The sequence below is a fragment of the Oryctolagus cuniculus genome, chromosome 15 (assembly GCF_964237555.1).
Source record: "Oryctolagus cuniculus chromosome 15, mOryCun1.1, whole genome shotgun sequence".
In the NCBI taxonomy this organism is placed as follows: domain Eukaryota; kingdom Metazoa; phylum Chordata; class Mammalia; order Lagomorpha; family Leporidae; genus Oryctolagus; species Oryctolagus cuniculus.
This window is the reverse complement of record NC_091446.1, coordinates 31,386,239-31,407,564: the sequence shown is the minus strand read 5'-3', so window position 1 is coordinate 31,407,564 and position 21,326 is coordinate 31,386,239. Positions and strand designations below refer to the sequence as shown.

At 39.3% G+C, this 21,326-nt stretch overlaps 1 protein-coding gene across 4 annotated transcripts in view; it reads right to left on the bottom strand.

Annotated features, from left to right (window-relative positions):
* The window catches only part of HPSE2 (heparanase 2 (inactive)), a 781,878-nt gene that overhangs the window by 124,343 nt on the left and 636,209 nt on the right, over positions 1-21,326 (bottom strand). The window lies entirely within an intron of this gene.

Sequence of the window (21,326 nt, the reverse complement as noted above, 5' to 3'; positions counted from 1 at the left end):
GTCAAATCTCTGCCCCTGTTGGCTTCTTTTAAAGGCAACCAGTTACTTCCTTGATGTGTAGTGGTTAAAGTGATCATTAACAAAAGGCCATGTTTCCTAAGGGGAGTCTAAACTGCTAACTAATAATCAGAAACACCTTTGAGAGTAGTTGTGAGTAATTGGCATGTTTGCACCAGTGATTCTCTACCTTGGTTTGAGAAAATTCAATTCATCAAACAAGTTTTGAGTGTACATTAAGTATGTGTAATGGATGCTATAGGAGATGTAAGGATAAGCATACCAAAGTCCCTGCCCTCAAGGAACTTAAATTCTTGGAAGGGAAATTGGACAAATTTATAAATGATTATAAATTATAAATGATTTATAGCTTCCATATATAATAAATTCATAAAAGGATACAGATAAAAATGCTAATGAGGCTTAGAATGAAGAGCGAAAACATTCACTTAGGAGAATTTAAGAAATTCTCTAAGTAAGAAAGGTTGAGATGGACCTTGAAAGATACTAGATAGGTTTTTGCTCATTTGAGATGTTAGAGAAGGCAATGGTGGAGTGTTAAAGAAATCCAATTATGAAATCACAACTCAAACTTTTTCTCATTCAACAAATTTTTGTAGGATTCCTACTACATTGAGGAAGATAGCAATGACTAAAAGAAATTCTACACCCAAGATTTCAGCCACTTTGAACTCAAATGTTTCTCGTTCTCATGGGGGCAAAGGAGAAAAGGAAATGAACAGAGTAACTATAACGTAATATGGTTAGTATTTTATAAAATTCCTTAAATTAGGTGATATATGTATTAGCTAGGGTTTTCCAGAGACAAATACTAATGGGGTGGAAATTCATTTTCCTAATAAGCCCTTCAGCTGACTGGATGAGGCCCATCCCTATGGTGGAGGATAATCTGCTTTATTCAGTCTACTGATTTCAATGTCAAAATTATTTAAATGTATATTCATAGAGATATCTAGAATTATGTTTGAGCACGTAGTAATAATGCTTACCCTAACCAAACTGGTACATAAAATTAACCACTATACTGTGCAAGAAAACACCAAATATTGGTAAGGATAAGGATGTGGAGCAACAGGGACTTTCACTCATTGTTGGTGGAGATTCAAGAGGGTATAGCCACTTTGGAAGATAATTCAGCAGGTTATTACAAAACTAAATGTATTCTTATCATACGATTCAGTAATTGTCTCCTTGGTATTTATCCAAATAAGTCAAAAATATATGTCTACACAAAAACCTGAAGGTGAATGTTCATAGCAGCTCATTCATAATTGCCAAAACCTGGGAAACACCAAAGAGTTCCTCCAGTAGGTGAGTGTATATGTGTCATGATGCATGTGTCTAAAACTGTAGATTTTACAGCAGCAATGTTCACCCTAATGTAAACTATGGACTTTTTTAAATCTCGGAGCTTTAGTGGCCATACTGGCACTGTGAGTATTCTGAAGCCTGGGCCTGTTTGGGCTTTTCTGACCTTGGGCTTGTCAAGGTTGATTATGATGTGTCAATGTAGATTCATCAGTTGTAACAGATGTATCAGCCTGGCGGGGAATGTTGAAAAAGGGGGTGGGTAACACATGTATGGGGACAGGGAGTATCTGGGAAATCCCTGTACCTTACTATTTTTTTTTCCAAAATAAACCTTTTATCTGAGGAATAAAGATCTCATAAGTACTTTAGGAATACAGTGATTCTTCCCACCATACCCACCTTCCTACTCCCACTCCCACCATCCTCCTCCCTGTCTCCTCCTCACTCTCTCATTCCCAGTCCCATTCTCTATTACTATTCATTTTCAATTAACTTTATACACAGAAGACCAACTCCATATTAATTAAAGATATCAACAATTTGCACACACACAAACAAGTTTTGCAGTTAACTCTCATAACTCTTGAGGACAGAGGTATTGCGTGGCAAGTTAGTGCACAGTGACTCCTGTTGTTAATTTAACAATTAAAGCTCTTATGTATAATGTCAGTGGCCACCTGAGGCTCTTGACATCAGCTGCCTAGGCTATGGAAACCTTTTGAATCCAAAAACTGTGTCAGTATTTAGACAAAAATATAAGCAAAGAGGAAGTTCCTTCCTAACTTTAGAGAAAAGTGCATCCTTCTTTGATGGCCACTTCTTTCTGCTGGGGTCTCAATCACAGAGATCCTTTGTGTAGAACATTTTTTACCACAGTGTCTTGGCTTTCCATGCCTGAAATGCTCTCACGGGCTTTTCAGCCAGACTAGGATGCTTAAAGGGCTGATTCTTTTTTTTTTTTTTTTTTTTTTTTGACAGATGGAGTTAGACAATGAGAGAAAGAGACAGAGAGAAAGGTCTTCCTTCCTTTGGTTCACTCCCCAAATGGCTGCTATGGCTGGAACTACGCCGGTCCCAAGCCAGGAGCCAGGAGCCTCCTCCCAGTCTCCCATGCGGGTGCAGAGGCCCAAGCACCTGGGCCATCCTTTCTGGGCCACAGCAGAGAGCTGGTGTGGAAGAGGAGCAGCCAGGACTAGAACCTGGAGTCCATATGGGATGCCAGCACCACAGGTGCAGGATTAACCAAGTGAGCCACGGTGCCAACCCAGGGCTGATTCTGAGGTCAGAGTGCTACTTAAAGCAACTGTCATTCCTTGAGTCTGTTGTGTGGACTGCTTCCCATGTTGGGACATTCTCTCCTTTTTTAATTCTATTATTATTATTAGACATTTGATCCTATTTATATGATCATTTTAACACTTAAGATGGCATTTTTACCACCTACCCTGCTTAATGGGATTTGGGGTCCCATGGCAAGTTTTTTAACTGCCATGGGCTGGTGCTGTGATGTAGTGGGTAAAGCTGCCTCCTGAAGTGCCTGCATCCCATATGGGTGCTGGTTCAAGACCTGGCTGCTCCACTTCCTATCCCGTTCTCTGCTATGGCCTGGGAACACAGTACAAGATGGCCCAAGTCCTTGGGCCCCCGCACCCACGTGGGAGACCCAGAAGAAGCTCTTGGCTCCTGCCTTCAGATGAGCACAGCTCTGGCTGTTGCGGCCATTTGGGGAGTGAACCAGTAGATGGAAGATCTCTCTCTCTCTCTCTCGCTCTCTTTCTCTGCCTCTACCTTTCTGTAACTCTGCCTTTCAAATAAATAAATAAATAAATCTTATATAAAACCCTGCACCCTTAGAAGTAAGTCTGTAGGAGTGCATGCAGAACTATACAGCTTTACAGTTACAAACTTCCTCCTCCCTCTCTTAATCCTGCTCTTATTTTTTACTGAGATCTATTTTCAACTGACTTTATACACATATTATTAACTCTCTGTAAGAAATGAGTTCAACAAATAGTATGAAGAAGAGAAAAAAATTGTTCCTTGATAGTCAAGACAAGAGCTATTCAAGTTATTGCTTCTCAAAGTATCAGTTTCACTTACAGATTTCCTTTTATGTATCTTACTCTTAAGGTTGCCATAAACCTTAAAATTCTCTAAAAAACAAAGTATTTGAAAAGAAAAAGAGAACACCATTTTCTTTTTGAATAAAAAGAACACACTTGTCTTTTTGAACAACTGTGAATTGAAGCATATATTTGCAAATCATCTACCTGGAAGAGGACTTGCATTGTAAGTAATTCTTAAAACTCAACAATAAAAACATAACCTTCCTCCTCTAAAAAATGTCAAAGAATTTGAATAGATATTTCTTCCAAGAAGATTCACAAATGGCAAATAAGCACATGAAAAAATGCTCAACATTATTAGTCAATATGGAAATACAAATATGTCCGCCCATTATGGTGGGTACAATCAGAAAGCAGACAGTAGCAACAAGGGAAGGTGTGGAGTATTTGGAATCCTCATGCATTGCTGATGGGAATACAAATGGTTAACTGTTTTGTAAAACTAGTTTGACAATTCTTCAATAATCTAAAGATTTCATATGATCCAGTAATTCCATTCCTAGGTATTTTAGTCCACTTTTGATACTACAATAAAAGACTTGAAACTGAATAATTCATAAAGAATAGGGATTTGTTTCTCAAGTTTTAGAGGCTAGGAAGTCCAAGATCAAAGCACCAGCAGGACTGCTTTCTGTTTGGAAGATGGCATCTTGCCGCCGCATCCTTGGAGGACAGGAATATTGGGACCTCACACGGCAGAAGGTTCTGAAGAGCAGGAGCATCTTTCTTCAATCTTGGACCCCTTCATAAGTGTGCTAATCCCATTCATAAGGGTGGATCACTGCTGACTTATTCACCTCTTAAAGGCCACACCTCTTAATACTGTTGCATTTGAGATTAAGTTTCAACAGGAATTCTGGAGGGGACACCAATATTCAAACCATGAGCACTATGTATATATATCTAACATAAATGAAAGCACACACTACACATTATATACAAATGTTTAATTGTAGAATTTTTCACAATAGCCCCAAAATAGAAACAGAATAGTGTCTATCACGGATGAGTAGATGAATAAAATGTGGCATATTCATACAATGGGATATTATTCAGCAATAGAAGGGAATAAAGCATTGACATGTGTTATAACACAGAAGGCCCTGAAAACAGGCTAAGCGAAGGGTGACAGATATAAGGCCACATATTGTATGACTCCATTTATGTGAAATGTCCAGAACTGGAAAATCTGCAGAGAAGGAAAGGAGATTAGGACTTTCCAGGGGCTGATGGAGAGGATGGGACAATGGAGAGTAACTGCTAACAGTCAGTTTTCATTTTTGAAAACTATTCTAAAATAGATTATGGTGTCAGAGGCACAATTCTATGAATATAATAAAAGTGATTAAATCATAGATTTTAAAGGTTGAATTTTATGATATGTTAATTATATCTCAATAAAACATTTTAAAATGAATCCAATGTCAATACAAATCCTTGCTTACTGACATGGAGTTGTGCCCTCTCCTAGTGCCACATCTTTTTTCTTCCCTCTATCCCAAATCTAGCTGTATTAAGGAGAAAGATGACCAGAGGAAGTCCTGAAGTCTCCCTTTCAAGGGGGACCAACACTCATATTCATTCAAGTTTGCTGGGAAACTTTGAAGAGGATGGAACTCCAATGGTTATGGATAGCTCTGCTGGATACAGATACTCAAGTCAACTATCCTACTACTACCTGTTTGGTCAGGAAAGAGGACTTCTGAACTCAGCTGATAAAATTTGGGCAAGGTTTCCAATAGAAAAAATAAATCTAGAGTGACAGTGTCATGTTGTGGTTTTCACTGCTGCATGAATATTGGTGTATATTTTACATGGTTGTGCTGTGAAAACTTATAACATCCAGAAAGGATTCTCCTGATTGGGAAAAATCACTTGTAGAGAAGTAGTGGGGTATCTAGTGGGATGATCGTATATAGGAGGACATGTAAATCACTCCCAACACACTTCTCTATTCTGTCTCAAGGGAACCCAGGAGAAGAAAGGGAAATCCAGCCTCAGTACTAAGTAAGTACTAATAAGCACTAAATCAGTACTACTAAGTACTAAAAGGTAGTATAGATAATTGAGACACAGTATTTCAATCTACCTCCCAGAATGCAACTGGAGACTTAGGGTAGATTATTCCCAACTGAATTCAGTTTTATCCCCGTAGCCTCCACTGTACCAAGATTATAACTATACCTAAATCCATTGCAAAGACTGATGCCACCCGTATGCTGTCTTGGACATTGTCAACACCTTGTCTATTGCTTTTTCCCCAAGAAAAAGGGTCAATACCAGTTCACATTCATGGCAAAGTGCATGTTTTCAGTATCTCTCAGGAAGAAAGATGAAGAAAGAGTATTAAGGATCTTTATTCCTTCAGAGCCAACTGTGGAACTTTCCTCAAGATGCAAAATGTCTTGGTATGGCCCTTTCAACCAATTTAATTGATTTTTAGATCTGCCAACCATTATTAGATGGTTACACATTGAGGATGGTTCTGTACTGTTTATGATTCTAGGGAAGGAGGTTTAAAATTCCCTCTTGAAAGTGGGAATAAATTCCCACATATTGTATGATATCAATGGGGCAACATAACTGGCATAGAGGGATAAGGACCTAATAGTGCTCTTTTAATATATTGGGTATGAGCAGTGAAACTAACCTGCTGCTGAATATAAAGAAAATTTAACGTATATCAGTGTAAAAATTAAAAGAAAAATAAGGAAAGAAAGAGGAAGGGTGGGAGTGAGGGTAGGGCAGGGCATATTATTATGATCTTCAAACTGTATACATGAAGTTTGTTCCTTTTTATAAATAAAAAATTTAAAAATTGTTCCTTCCTTCTTTTCATTCATTATTCAGTAAAAATATAAATCTACAAATTAGCCACTGTTAAATCCCAGGTTTTAGTTCTGGGATCATTCTATTTTACCTTGAAGGCATTTTTCTGCTTCCTTCTGTCTGCCATGGCTCTAGGGGATACAGTTGCCAGGAATTTGGGAGTTGTCAAAGCTGTGGCAGAACCTACTAGGCAGAGAAGATAAAGAAATAATGAAGAACCATAGAGCTCAGAATCACTGAATCACTGGAAGTACCTGGCAGAGTTACAGAGATAGAGGGAAAGGGACAGGGAGAGGGAGTGAGGGGGTGAGAAAGAGAGAGAGAGAGAGAGAGAGAGAGAGAGAGAGAGAGAGAGAGAAAGGATCGTCCACTCATTCATTTTCCAAATGGCTACAAGAGCCGGGGCTGGGCCAAGCTAAAGCCACGAGCCTGGAACTCCATCTGGATCTCCCACATGTGTGGCAGCCCAGGATGGCTATATCTACCCTACCTGCCTTATCAGGAAGCTGGGAAAGTCAGCTGAATTAATGTATAGGTAAGCTATAGCAACTTATAAAGGGACATGATGAATAAAATCAAAGAAGCCAAAGAATAAAACCAGTATTAAATATTTGTGGAGCATGAATAAGATGTGAAGGATTCTGAAGATTCTAAAACACATTCTATGTGCAAGCTGACACTGTTGTAATTAAAATCCTGTACCTGTATAATACTATGGAGGATGGCTGTTTCCTAGGTAATCCCATATTTCCCAAGATGTTAAAATTTCAATTAATACTTTTCACCTATGTAGAAATATAACAATGGTAATATTACTATGTTGTTACTAAGTGTCAGGTGTTCAGTAAAGCCCTCACAAGAACTCTACAGAGTAAACTCTACTAGCATCCCCCATTACACAGATGATGGAGGATAATGGAAAATCTGTCAAATATAACATAGCAGGTAGACAGTAGAGCTGAGAATCACATCCAGATTTGTCTCGCTTGAGTCCAAGCTCTAAGCAGCAAGCTATACTTTCTCTCAGTGTACAGCAGGCACTTAGCACCTGACAATAAAAATATGCCTTGACTTCACTGTTGAGTTTTACCAAACTTTTAATTAAAAAAAATTTGAGAGGTAGAGCTACAAACAGAGAGAGAGACAGAGAGAAATCCATCTGCTGGTTCACTCTCCAAATGGCCACAAAGGCTGGAGTCAGGCCAATCCAAAGCCAGGAGCCAGAAGTTTCTTCTGGGTCTCCCCTGTGGGTGTAGGGGCCCAAGCAGCTGGGCCATCCTCCTATTCCAGCCATAGGCAGAAAGCTGGATCAGAAGAGGAGCAGCCAGGGCATGAACTGGCACCCATACGGGATGCTGGCACCACAGGTGAAGGCTTACCCTACTATACTATAGCACCAGCCCATCTAGCAAATTTTTAAAGAAGAACTAATTCCAATTCTCCTCAAACTATTCAAAATGACTGAAAGGGAGAGATCCTCCCAACCTTCTTCTATGAGGCCAGTATCACCTTAATTACAAAACCAGAAAAAGATACCACAAAGAAAGAGAACTATAAACCAATATCACTGGTGAACATAGATGCAGAAAATCTCAACAAAATACTAGGTGATCTAATCCAACAACACATCAGAAAGATCATTCACCCAGGCCAAGTAGGATTTATCTCTGGTATGGAGGGATGGTTCAATATATGCAAATCAACAAATATGATAAATAACATTAACAAATTGAAGAATGAATGCCATGATTATCTCAATAGATGTAAAGAAAGCATTTGATAAAATACTACATCCTTTCATGGTAAAAACCTTAAGCAAATTGGCTAGACAATACAATTAAGACAATAAATGACAGACTCACTGCCAGCATCAGATTCAATGGGGAAAGGTTATAAACATTTCTACTAAGATCTGGGACCAGATACAGATGCCCACTTTCACCACTGCTGTTTACTACAGTTCTTCAAGTTTTAGCCAGAGCCATTAGGCAAGAAAATAAAATCAAAGGGATTCCAATTAGAAAGGAAGAAGTCTAATTATTCCTGTTTGCAGATGACATGATCCTACACAAAAGGAAACAAAAATACATCACTAAGAAATTATTGGAACTTATAAGATAATTTGACAAAGTTGCAGGATATAAAATTCACACACAAAAATCAACAGCATTTGTATACACAGGCAATGCTATGGCTGAAAAGGATTTGTAAGACCAGTCCCATTCACAATAGCTACAATAAAACTTAAATATCTTGATTAATTTGACCAAGGATGTGAAAAATCATTATAATGTAAATCACAAAACATTAAAGAAAGAAATAGAAGAAATCATAAAAATTGGAAAAATCTCCCATGTTCTAGAATTGGAAGAATTAATATCATCAAAATGTTCATACCACCAAAAGCAATTTGCAGATTCAATGTGATCCCAATCAAAATACAAATGACATTCTTCTCAGATCTAGAAAAAATGATGCTAAAATTCATCTGAAAACAGAAGAGATCTTGAATACCTACAGGAATTTTAAACAGAAATAAAGCCAGAGGCATCACAATACCAGACTTTAAAATATACTACAAGGAAGTTAAAATCAAAACAGCCTGATATTGACACAAAAATAGACATGTAGATCAATGGAACAGAATAGAAACTTCAGAAATTAATCCACACATCTACAATCAACTAGTCTTTGAAAATGAGCTGAAATCAATCCCTACAGAAAGGACAGTCTCTTCAACAAATGGTGCTGGGAAAATTGGATCTCCACATGCAGAAGTATGAGACAATACCCTTACATTACATCTTGCAGAAAATTTAACTCAAAATGGATTAAAAATCTAAATCTATAACCTGATACCATCAAATTACTAGAGAAGAACATTGTGAAAACTCTGTAAGACACTGATACAGGCAACTATTTCTTGGAAAAGACCCCAGAAGCACACGCAATCAAAGCAAAAATAGACAAATGGGATTACAACAAGCCAAAAACCTTCTGCACTGCAAAGGAAAAACTAAACTAAGTGAAGAGGCAACTGACAGAATGGGAGAAAATATTTGCAAACTATGCAACTGATAAAGGATTAACCAGGATCTATAAAGAGCTCAAGAAACTCAACAACAACAAAACAAACAATCCATTTAAGAAATGGGCAGAGGACATGTCCAGCAATTTACAAAGGATGGAATACAAATGACCAACATACACATGAAAAAATGCTCAGGATAACTAGCCATCAGGGCAATGCAAATCAAAACCACAGTGAGGTTTCAACTCAAACCAGTTAAAATGGCTATCATCCAAAAATAGAAAAAAATAATAAATGCTTTTGAGGATGTGGGGTAAAAGGTACCCTAAGCCACTGTTGGTGGGGATGTAAAGTAGTACAACCATTGTAGAAGTCAGTATGGAGATTGTCAGATACCTGAAAATAAATCTCCTGTATGACCCAGCCATATCACTTCTGGAAATTTACCCAAATGAAATATCATCAGAATATGAAAGAGTTATTTGCACTCCCGTGTTTATTACAGCTCAATTTAAAATAGCTAAGATATAGAATCAACCCAGATGTCCATCAACTGATGACTGGATAAAGAAAACGTGATATATATTTACTATAGAATACCACTCAGCTGTAAAAGAAGAATGAAATCCTGTCTTTTGCAATGAAATGGCTGCAACTGGAAATTATTACTCTTAGTAAAATTAAAGCCAGTCTCAAAAAGACAAATATCATACGCTTTCTCTGATATGTGGCAGTTAATATAGAATACCAAAACATGTATAAGAATGAGATGAACGTCGTGTTATATGTTTGTCATTTTTAGCTCTTGTTTATACTCCTGTGAACTGTAGTCTTTCTACTTTTTGCTTGTTGAATACTGTGAATAGGGGTGAAATAACCCTGTGAATTATTAAAATTATTGTTTTGCAAAAACTGATGACGAGAGAGGAGGGTGGAGAGTTAGTGGGGAGGGGCAGTGAAGAAAGTGTTGTTGTCTTCTTGGAACTGTACCTATGGTGTGCATAAAATCTGTTCTCTTTATATTTAGAAAAAAAATTTAAAAATCTGCCTTGATTCTTTCTGTAGCCCCAGAATCCCAGTCACTGAACATCTTTAGAGTTTGGTAAGCACTATGTTCAGAGCGTCATGGAAGGTATAAACAGGAGAGGTGACTTCCATTTTCCTGGTGCTTATAGTCACAGGGAGGAAATTAAATGTACCCCATAACTCAATTAAAGGAAGCAGTAAGTGCTGTAATAGGGTTGCCTGAGCCTGAAGAAAAGAGTGTTACTTGTTGAATTAATTCAAAGTGAAGTCATGCATTTTAATTATTTTAAAAGGTTTTACTAATCTAAGTCCAGCTGGGAGGTGTGCCTGAAGACACTATATGAAAATATTAAAGGTGAATCAAAAAATGTCAGAGCTTAGGGGGAATGATATCATTGGGTTCAACCTCCACATTTAAGACAGGCCAAGAACTTTCAACACCACACAATAAGTGACTTGGTAGCAGAACCTGGACTCAGATCCAGTACTCCCGGTCTTCCAGGTCATCTGCCATCTGTCTCTAGTCCCTCTCCCTTCTTGCTGTCACATCACTGCAGTGCCCTGGGACAAGGAGTTTTCTCAGGAACATGTTTTCTTTGAGTAACTGTCTCTCCACAGCTTTGTCACCCAGAACAAATCGTAAACATGCAGAGAAAAAAATCTTACTTCATTTTCTATATTTCACAGCAGCTAAAACATTGTTCTGTTTTACCGTTTGTCACAACAACCTGGCGTGAGGACATGGAAACAATTATCAATGAAATTTGTAAACACACAGAAATACAGAATAGTATGAGAAACTCCCAAATGTCCTGTTTTCATTTCAAAGCCTGATGAGAGGTGACAGAGGGTCACACGGAGACAGCTGGGTCAGTGATGGCAAACACAGTAAGCATTAGGTTGTTAGAGATTCATGACACAGGGGCAGGCAGTGGGATGCTCCACCTTATTCACACAAACAGCAACAGATAGAAAGCAGAGAGGTTTACCAGTTGCTGCTTGCAAGGACAAGTAAGTCACCAGCTACAGGAGATCTTAGTGAACTTGTACCAAGCAGGGTATCTGGCTGTGGGTGCACTGTGCCTAATTTAGGATTATCTGCAAGGCCTGGATGGCCTCTGATGTGTGCCTGAGCCTTCTCTGAAAGAAGGCTCTGCTCTTCCTCCAGCCCTTAAAGGGTTGCCTCTTCATGAAGACTTCTTAGCCATGCTGTGCAAAGAGGTCTCCCATCATCATTGTTCAACTTAGCCACCTGTTTACTTCCTACACAGCAATCTTGATTTTATGATTAATCCTTAATTTACTTGTCTATTTTTAGTCTCCCCTTCTAGACTATAATCTCCATTGAGGGCAGGAATCTTGTCTTTCTCATTTACCTCTATGTTCTCAGAGTCTATAAATGTCTGGCACCTAATATTAAATTAATTTTTTTCAATTGGATAATTAATAGAAAATTCTAAATATTTTGTTTATATCTTGATAATTGAAGTAAGCATTGAGTACAGAGGAGTAAAGGTTAATTTCTATTCTAAGTAAATGGAAGCCTATAACCCAGTGGTTCTGAATCCTGGCTACACATTAGACTCACTTGGGAGACTAAAACACAGCAACATCTGGGATTCTCTACAGACTAACTGGCTTGGGGTCTTTGGGACTGTGGCCTGAACACAGGTATTTTTAATAGCTCCCTAGATGGCTATAACATATAGCCAGGCTTGAGAACTACTTCTCTAATGAAGAAAGGCTGTAGGGGAATTATCATCAAGATGAAGGCAGGTCTTCTCAAGTCGAGTTTAGAGTCAGAATGGTGGCCTGTGTTGTGGTGCAGTGGTTAAGGCACCATTTGTGGCACAGGCACCCTATACCTGAGTGCCACTGGAGTCCCAGCTATTCTAATTCCAATCTAACTTCCTGCTAATGTGCCAGGGAAGGCAGCAGAAGATGGCCCAAGTAGGTAGGTCCCTGTCATCCACATGGGAGACCTGGATGGAGTTCTGGACTTCCGGCTTCAGCTTGGCATAGTGCCAGCTGTTGTGGCCATTTGGAGAGTGAACCAGCAAATGGAAGACGTCTGTTATTTCTGTTTCCCCCCATCCCTCCCTCTATAACTCTTTCTTTTTTTAAAAAATTAATTTTATTTATTTGAAAGCCACAGCTACAGAGAGAGAGAGAAAAAGTCATAGCGAGAGATCTTCCATTTGCTGATGCAATCCCCAAATGGCTGCAACAGTCAGGACTGGGCCAAGCTGAAGCCAACAGCCAGGATCTTCCTCCAGGTCTCCCAAATCGGTGCAGGGGTCCAAGTACTTGGGCCATCCTCTGATGCTTTTCCAGGCCATCAGCAGGGAGTTGGATTGGAAGTGGAGCAGGCAGGACTCGAACCCAGTGACTGTACAAGATGCCAGCGTTGTAGGCAGGGCCCTTATCCATTATGCCACAACACTGGCCCCAACTCTGCCTTTCAAAATGGAATACAAGCATCTGTAAAATGTTGTATTCTATTCAATCTTTTTCAAAACTTAAAACCAAACCAGAGATAAAATAAGTAGGGATTGGTAACAACTGAAAGTGACTGAAGTACTAAAAACTGATAAATTTTTTTTTAAAAAATTAAAAATTTGTTTAATGCATTTAAATAACAACTAAAAGGAATATATGTTTGTTTATCCTAGTTCTATTTTTTAAAAATACACTTGCTCTTAGTTAAACAGTTGCAAATACATGACTGAGTTAGGAAACAGCAGAATCTTGGTTCCTCCTGGTCACTTTTAACACAGACTTGTGTGTTGGGTCCCAAAGGTTATAACCAGACACCACTGTGCCTTCCTTCTTCTTGTCCGATTATTGTAATTTTTTTTTTTTTTTTTAGTGTTTTTGGTGAGCTGATGAGGTTAGGAGTGGTGCAGTTATTCTCATTCCACAGCTGCACATGCTCCTCCTCCTCGCAGGCTGCAAGGGTGGCACACCATGCTCACCAGCTCAAGCAGCGTGAAGCTGTAATTGCTTCTCCTCCCTAATTTATCCAGGTTGTCACACAATTCACTGTATCTGTAATCCCTCAGTATTGCAATCTGGGAACAATATAAATGGCTGATAGCAGAGTGGGGTTTTCAATTGTTGCTTTTCAGTGATTCACATAATGTGCTGTCATTAGCACTTTGAGGGAACACACCATGGTTTCCAGGGTTTATTGACCATTTATAAATACCAAATGAAGGTGCAGAGCTGGTGTTGCAGCCTGGTTACTGCCTAATTACCTTCACAGGGAGAAGAGTGGCAGCATCTTCTCTGCAGGGAAATAAAATATAATTTTTAGTTTGTCTTTAACCATTTGCAGTCTCAAGTACAAATTCCTCTCAAGTACAAAAAATCACAACTTTCCTTTTTCCCTCTAATATTCTAGTAATTTAACTTTTACCAAAAATCTGTCTACCTTTCATACTTTAACCGTTAATACTTGGAGTTGATTTTTAGATCTCTCTATAAATATTCAAATGCACTACAGTGAGATAAATACATCATATTAACATTTACTGAGTGGATACCATGTAGTATAAGACACATCCATTGGTTCATTTAATTCTTTCCAACCTTCAGAGATAGACATTATTATTGTCTCTATTTTATAAGAGAGGAGATTGGTGTTTAGTGAGGATTAGTAGTGAATCCAAGGACGTATAGATGGTAGATACAGCTGGATTTAAAAGACAAGTCAGTCTGATTCCAAAGCCATACTCTTAAGTGTACATTCAGATAACCCCTGCTCTCCAGCCCCAGCACAGCTAACCCTTGTTACAGGGGAGGAAATGAAGACTCATGTGACTAAAAAATTGTGGCCCTGCATTTTGAGCCTGCATCTTCTAAGGTCATGTCAGAGTTCTTTCTACTGCCTCAGCAGCTTCCATCTGGGTGAGCCATTAGAACTGCTAGTATGTGCTGCTGACATCCTATACACACTGCTCAGGTTGCTAAGTAAGTAAAGAATAAGAACTGATAGTAAAAAAACAATCAGAAGATCTTCAAAGTAAAAGCAAATGAGGTCCCTTCCTAGTTAGGAGGAGCACAGCACCGGCGCTGATCTGAGAAGCCAGGAGTTAGAGGCGCACAGGAGGAAAGAAGCAAGCCAGTCATGTCCACTGGGCACGCAGCCCAGGTCCTTTGGCCACTGACGTGGAGCCAATGTGAGTCTCAGTGATTGATCCTGCAGCCAAGGATGCCCTTCTCTCAGCAGCCGCAGGTTCCCACAAAGGAAGGCTGCACACGGAGAAGTCTTTGTCAGGGCTCCTAATGAGAAGATTGAGTTTCACATCACAGCTACCTCTAACCAGGTACACTCTGCTGCTTTCATCTTCCTGATGGCTCCCACGGGAAAGAAAAGAAAGAGAAAAGAGACTATACTAAGAAACAAGTCACAGGCTAGTTTGGCTGGGTTTTGTTCCTCCTGGCTTCTTACCACCCCCAGGTCTGCAGCTTTGAAATTCTTTAATTTTCACACACCCTGTGTGGCCACTGGACAGCAATGGGAAGAGTTTTCCAAACTAATTTTTCATAATTCATCCACCATGACTCACTGGAAAATGAATGCCTCTGAACCGCGGCACATGCTGTTGCTTCTGGAAGATCTCTGCAGACCCAAACTCTTCTACGGAAAACCTGCCCTTCTTCAGGACGCAGCACGGGCACTGGTCTCCTCCAGAAAACCTTCCTGGGTGCTCTGCCCCAGTCCTACACAGATCTCATTCTGCAGTCCTCTTCCATCCTACTACAGTCTTTCTTCCATAGTCCCTGCTCACATATCTGTCTCCCCATCTATACCATAAGTTCAATGAGTACAAGGAAAGTGTCTCCAGTATCTAGCACGCTGCTTAGCATACAGCATGAGTGTAATAGGCGCTTATGGGTGAAATATGATTGATATATGATTGATAAATGATGAAACTGAGATCATATTTGCTGAGCTCTTTATATAGGATATTTAATTCTTTCAATGCTTTTTTTTAATAACCTGTAAATATCCTTTGTGCAGTTGTTAATACACTACTTGGGATGTCTGTGTCTTTTATCAGCACACTGAGGTTTGAGTCTTGGCTCTGGTCCCAACTCCAGCTTCCTGCTAATGTTCATTCTATAAAGGCAGCAGATGAAGGTTCAAGTAATTGGGTGCTTCCCGCTGTTGCATTCACCTGAGGAATGAACCAGCAGATGGGAGATCTCTATCTGTCCGTCTTTATCTTGTTGTCTTTAAAATGAATATATAATTTCTAAAAAATGGCCTTTAATTTATTTGAGGTTTCAAAAGCAATAATGTTGACTGAAACAATTTTACATAGGAAAAAAAAAGAATCCACAAAGGAAATAAAAACTGCCTATATCCTACCATCCAAAGAAAACTACTTTATCATTTAGATATAGATTATGTAGATATTATCAATATCATAAATCTATGTACATATAATTTAGATATAGATTATGTTCCTTCCAGTAATTTTATATGCATATGTATACACAAAATCAGAATCCTATTGACATACCTAATTTTCTCATGGACAGTAATAATAAATTTTGGAAGAAGGTAGAGCAGAAATTTTTATCGCAATTTAAGTGATGAGAAACTGGAACCTAAAGATACACATCTAACTAATGGCAGAGCTAGGACTATGGCCCTTGATTCTTGCCATAGTCTTAGGCTCCTGCTGCTCCTAGGGACACCTCCTAAATGGGTGGTGGTCTTGCATCACTCCAGTATCAATGGGGCATGGGTTTGTAGCTGCGGGGGTTCTTCCCTAGGAAAAGGAAAGGTTTCCAGGGTTGAGGAAATCATTTGACCTGGCCCCAAGAAGGCAACTGTAGGCAAGATTAGAAATTCAGTAAATCTTAGCAGGCTAACTTTGGGGTTGATAATTTTGTATGATGCGTGAATGATATGTAAATATCCAAATGGCACTTGGCAGAACAAAGGTTCCCCACCCCTGAAAGATGATCCTGTGTCCACACCATGGCCATAGTGTGTAAGTGAATGTTACACTTTAAAGGGAAACAAGGATGAAGCAACCAGGATATTGTCACAGGACCTTGTGTTATACTAACAAACTGAACTAAACAGGCATCAGTACAAGTCAAAGTTTCTTTTCAATGGCCAAGTGACATCTGAACAGTGATTATCTAGGTACAAATCACGTTGCTATGGGAATTGCGGCCTTACATTAAACCTCATTATAGCCTAGTAAATTGTGCTCCAATCCATGACCAATGCACACTGCAGTGCTCAATAAATGTGCATTGAGCTGAACTGAATGGTTATTATTATTTGGCAGGGATAGTAGGCAAAAAGAAAGACTGACAGCAAACATTTGCACCATTACGCCCACTATGGAAAAGGCACTTCAGTGTGATCTAGATTTTTTTTTTCTAAATAGAGGGCTCTGAATTGTAATTCCAGAAACACACTTCAAATTATCAGCTCTGTACTGTCTTATTTACATGCATACCTGTAGAATGCCTAGCACAGAGTCTGATACATTTGAGATGTCAATGATCCATGAGTTGAATTATGTTTGTGTGAAGACTGTTTTTTGCTAGCCTGCTATGAGAATTACGAAGATGTTGACTAATAATTCACCATTCCTTTCCCTGAAAGCTCTGTAAATCAAGTTTTTTTTTTTTTTTTTTTTTTTAAAGCAGCATGCTAGATTCCAAAGCCCTCTCTCAGGAGAAATGCCTGTGACTGGTGGAGTCTGGACTACGTCCACCAAATGTGAGATCTCTTCTGCACATACATCACCTACTCCCAAGGGAGTCTGTGACTGACTGGCTGTGGAGAGTCGCACATCCTTTCTTTCCCAGTGGGAGGGGGGTCAGGGGAAAAGGCTGGGAGTCTAGTGATTTAGCATGGCTGAGCTAAGTGTTCTCTTCCCAGGAGAAGCAAAATCGTACAACAGGAGAAGAGAGAGCACTTTTCTAGAGAAGCTCCCGTGAAGAACACGGGATGTAGTTGAAAATGATCTTTCTAGGGACAAGTTTTTTTGTGGCTTAGCAGGTGAAGCTGCTGCAATGCTGGCATCCCATTTGGGTACTGGTCCGTGTCCCAGCTGCTCTACTTCTGACCCAGCTTCCTGCTAATGGCATGGGAAAAGCAGCACCTGGAGACCCAGATGAAGCTCCTGGCTCCTGGCTTTTCTGGCTTTGGCCTGGCTCAGCCTTGGCATTGTGACCACTTGGGGAATGAACCAGCAGATGGAAGATCTCTCTTTCTAACTATGACTTTCAAATAAATAAATCTTTTTTTTTTTTTTTAAATAAAGAGCAGCCTCATATTCTCTCTTAACATACATTGGAGCTGTTGGAGCAGTGCTGCCAGAGTTGGGCTGAAATGGTACAAACTGGGGTCAAATGAGTGAGCAGAGGGAGGGGTAATCTGGGATACTGGTTGAGGAATCAGAAGGCTGAAATGCTCACTTTTTCTGAGTTCATCTAAGAGAACTAACAAAAACAAAAGCAAGACACTATTTGCTATTCAGATCCTTTCTTGAAATGCACTGAGCTGGGTTTGAAGGAACAGGAATAGAAAATACTGATTTTTCTGGGAAGCAACCAAAACACAACTCATTAATCCCTTTAACTCTTAACAAACCCTCTTGAAGATTTAATCACGATGTAAAATCCACAAGTTTTTATTGGCAGTGTTTGGTTATCTTTTGCACAACTCTCTCAAGTGGCAACCAAAATGATTTCCAGGTGTGTCTCCATTACACATTCCAGGGGCATGCTGGCAATGTCTGTCAGATTGGTGCCCTGGTCTAGCATTATAAACTCTTTCCAAGGCAGACTTAGGACACAATCTCGCAGATGCCAACTTCTCTGCTTATAAGGCACAGAATTTATTAGTGAAAAGAAAGATTGCTACCTTTTTTTTTCATTTTTAAAAAATAAAGTTTATTAGATCATAATGTTGTGTGAATTTACCACCTTTGTCAAAAGTCAAAGCTTCCAAGTGTAGTCTATAATTCCTTAATCAGAGTCAGCAACTTATGGAGCGCTTCAGCATCTATAGTCGACCTCTCACTAGCCAGGCAAACTTCCCGAAATAATCGTAGTGATTGAGTCATCTTCTCAAATTCTCTCGCTTTTCTGTGTCCCTTTTGAATGACCTCTTCTGGAAGATTAGCAAGTCTCGCTGCATTGAAGCCATAGCTCTTGGGACAAGCTCCCTTAATGAATTTATAGAGGAAGGTAATAGTCTCCTGACTGGGGTCTTCACACTCATTTTCTACCATGCATGCCATATGTCCTAGACGCACAGCATCATTCTGAGAATAAAAAGATTGCTACCTTTAAAAGAGATTTTACATATGGTTTATTGATTAGAGCTTGGTGTTTCCAAACATACAGCTGCCCAGATCATTTGAGCCTTTGTGCTGAATCAGTGGGACTTGTCTTAGCTCCCTGTGAGCTTCTATGAGCTCTGCTATCAATGCAGAGCCACCGAGGCTTGTTGTGCCATCTGTGTGAAGGAAGTCACTGGAAGCAAGGAAGCAAGTGAAAGAAGTCACTTCTCATTTGGGAAGAAAAAGTCACGAGAACTTGTGAGTTTAGGTCACACATGGCCATGCAAGGTACATAGAGGGTTGGTATGAAATCCAGGTATGTCCAACCCTGGAAATGAAGATTTCTACTCATCCAAAGACTATCTTTTTCTATCCTGTTTTCTTTTTTCAATTCTCTAAGATACCTGTTTTAATCTGTAGACTCAATTCTAAGGCAAAATTTGCTCTAAGATCACAAGAAAGAAACCCAGGACAGTATTACAAGAAATCGTATGAAAAGAAATTGGGATTTAGAATTTACACACTCTGAGAGTTCTGATTCTTCTTGTCTGACCTTGGATAAATCACTTAGTAACTTCATAGAATATCAGTTTCTTGTCAGTAGAATGAGTATAAATAGTTGTATTATCTCACCATGCTTTTTTTAGAGCAACTATGTGAAACTGCAATTATCTTCTTCATGTGTTTATTTATTTTCCATTTCTCAGTACACTTTACTACATTATAAATACTGAGAGTTCAGGAACCTTATTGTTTTGGTTTACCACAGTGGCCCAATGCCAGGAATAGCAATCAGCTCACAGTGCACGGTCAAGAAGAATGAATGAAATTTAAACAAGTGAAGGAAGGCACAAAGGAAAGAAGGAAAAAGGAAGGACAGAATTTTTGAAGCATTATTGATATACTTCAGGAAAATGATCTGTAAATTATTAAGTATTGTCTGCATAACTTAAAAATTGTAACATTTCATGCACTAATTATGCCAGCATCTTTTAAAAATGTAAGTTACAAGTTACTTCCTCGATTAAAGCTTCCTTTTACTTCTTAAAAAATAAAAGCCAAACTCCTTTCAGCTTATCAAGCCTATATGATCTGAACTCTACCTGCCTAGTTTCCCCCTTCTCTGCCATACCCCAATCACTCTGATATTCTCGTGTGTTCTCCAATATGCCAAGTTTGTTCTTGCCCGGCACCTTTGTGTTAGCCTCTTTCCCCACCTGGAAAGTTCTGCAAAACCTGAGAGCTGGCTCCTCTCTGTCCTCGAGCTCTTGGCACACATGACATCTTGTCAGAGGAGCCTTTCCTGTTTATGTGTGCTGAAGCAGTCGTCACAGTAATCTATTGCTTATTTATTCATTTATATATTACTAGTCTCCTCCTTAGTGCCTGGTATTCAACAAATATTTACTGCTGTGTGACATAATATTTATTTAATGCTTATACTTCATAGATACTTTCCTATTTTGTTTAATTTCTACAAGTTTACAAGCCAAAAAAAAAAAAAAAGAAAAAAAAAGAAAAGAAAACCACAAAAAACCCTCTATGGTTTCAAAGTGAAAGCTCTCTCTACCTTTTTCCACTGAAACCTCTCCCCAACACACTTTGCAGGAGGTATCTTTGTCCTGTGGAGAAAAGCAACTGTGGTGAATGGTTTCACATTTATGATTTAGCTGCAGTCTTGGAGTCATGGAACCCTAGTGATACAATACTTACTTGGTATTCCATTCCAACCTAGAGGGATTCTTGTGAGACATGGAAATGGTGCTACTGGTGTTAGGCTATTTCCTGTCTTGGGTTAGAAGCCTCGTAATTCAGAGCTGGGAGGATGGAGGGAATGGGGTAGAAATAGGTAGATGGAAGCAAATGGTAGGGAAATTCACTGGTTCCCATTTGGGCTTGTTTATACCCATGCGTCAGTAATTCTGTACAAAGAGCACTGGACCAGGACACAGAACTAGAGTCTGAGGTTGTCTCTGCAATCCCTCTTCCTTCTATTCAATGATGTGGAACTGGTAACTTAGGGGAACCCCAGCTCTGAAACTCTATGAATTGATGAAGGGAGTCTAACCTTTCCCAGTGACCATGATGTCTGTGAAAAGGGATAACCCCCGCTGTATTTCTGGTAAGTATAGCTTTCCTGAGCTAAGCAGGATTTCTCTGACTGTCCAATAGGGTCACCAGACAATCACCAATCTCTGCTTTCCTCATGCTGCTCTAGTCTCCTCTGTCCTTGAGAGACCAGGCAAAAACCCTCACTGTCATGTGGGGTTCAATATCTAACTATGCAACTAAGTACACTCCAACCACTCTCCAAGAGATGGATTCCCACTGTATCTGATGTTGCTAGCACTACCCATCTGCTTTCAACATGCTGCATTTGACATTAAACAAAGTCTCCCATTAGCACGAAAAGAAAACAATCTGGAAAAAAATGACTGTCAAGCAGAGTTCAAACAGGCCACAAGTAGATGTGGAATCTCAACTGCATAAGGTTTGCTAAAATAATTGTAATAAACATATATCATACCTGCATAAACATGTAGGTACACATCCAGATGCGTTGTGGTATAGTCTAAGTCTGTGAAATCAGTCAAGGCAAGAAAGACAAGAAATGCTATCCAATTTATGAAATTAACTAGTGACAGCAACAGGAGAAAAACT